Here is a 1,272-nt window from a genome sequence, read left to right as displayed (position 1 = left end):
TTCAGTATATTTAAACCCGCAGCATATGCGGGTGTATTTGGGGCTCAGACGCTGACCTTTGGGTGATGCCCGGTTTTTGACTGTTTTTTTAGAAAGCCGTTTTGTTTTTATATTATGATTTATCGGTGGGGCACCGATAACTCAGAGGGGGGGAGGAATGTAACCGGGTGATTGGAGTTAATTGGGCAGGCAGGTGTGGGAGGGAGCACCTGTGGCCCATTTACCACTGATTGGGGGGGGGGACGTATATAGGTGCTTCCCCTCCCTCGTTCCAAGTCCTCATTTGTGTTTTCCCCATCTCAAAGGCAGGTTGGCCGTAGACTGTCACTGCCGTGTCTCTCCTTTTCTTTTGTTAGTTTTGCTTTTAGAGTGTTAATAAATGTTTTGAATCCCTAATGCCGTGCTGGTCATCACTGTGAGCGGACCTGTGGGTGGGGAAACCCGCTAAAACGAGTTTGGGACCAACGGAACAAATTAAATAGATCTTTAGGTTGTAAGTCCTAAAGTGGCGTTGTCGGCAAAGGTCGGACCGTTTGGCCCCATATTCCTGACGCTACACTTGCCTGAAAATGAAAATGTAAATCACACAAGTTCCAACTTTGTAATAAAAAATTTATTGTGATTTTTAATGACTAAATTTAATGCATCAGATTTGTTAGTCCACAATACTATACAATAGATTTAGTGTGTAACAGTGAAGGCATCCATGATTTCTGTTTCTTATAGAATTCCATGTCCCTTTACACACACTTGTGCCCTGCGTTGTTCTTTCTTCCAGAGTTTTAATAAATTGCTGCAAAATCTGTTGTTAATTTAGTTATTTTATTTAATTAGCAGATTTAGCACCCCCTCTTGATAGATATATTTCCACCAAACTAAAACTGATCTGAATCTCATGTGCAGGCAATATGTTTTTTTTTGACATTGACTCACACAACTAGTGCATATCTGTGAATCAGAGGAAGGAGAAAGGGAACAGAATAACAGTCAGGGGGCGACCACCTCACCTGGGGGATATCTTCCAAGTGACCAAAAGGGCAGATGAGGGTGTAGTTGCTGTTACCCCCATAGATGGTGAATGTGAGGTTAGGAGAAGCTACTGGGACTCCACAGCTGAAGACTGCAGATTCTCCCACAGCCACCGTGACATTAGCCGGACGCGTGAGGTAAGTGAGAGCTGTAGTGTTTTGAGCTGGAGCAGTGATTCAGGGTTGACAAAGTGAGGGATAAGAAGAGAAAGATACAAATGATTACATATGTGTGTGTGTTATA

The 1,272-nt window shown here is 43.2% G+C and overlaps 1 long non-coding RNA gene across 1 annotated transcript in view; it reads right to left on the bottom strand.

The window, feature by feature from the left end:
- Positions 1–1,016: 1,016 nt before the first annotated feature.
- Positions 1,017–1,272, bottom strand: part of LOC137910169 (uncharacterized) — a 1,336-nt gene continuing 1,080 nt past the window's right edge. The window contains exon 3 of the long non-coding RNA XR_011106038.1: positions 1,017–1,192. This is a non-coding gene — a long non-coding RNA (uncharacterized lncRNA). The remainder of the gene's footprint in view (positions 1,193–1,272) is intronic.

This window comes from Brachionichthys hirsutus, chromosome 3 (assembly GCF_040956055.1).
Source record: "Brachionichthys hirsutus isolate HB-005 chromosome 3, CSIRO-AGI_Bhir_v1, whole genome shotgun sequence".
Classification (NCBI taxonomy): domain Eukaryota; kingdom Metazoa; phylum Chordata; class Actinopteri; order Lophiiformes; family Brachionichthyidae; genus Brachionichthys; species Brachionichthys hirsutus.
Note: the sequence above shows the minus strand (reverse complement) of the source record. Positions and strands in the feature narration are given on the sequence as shown.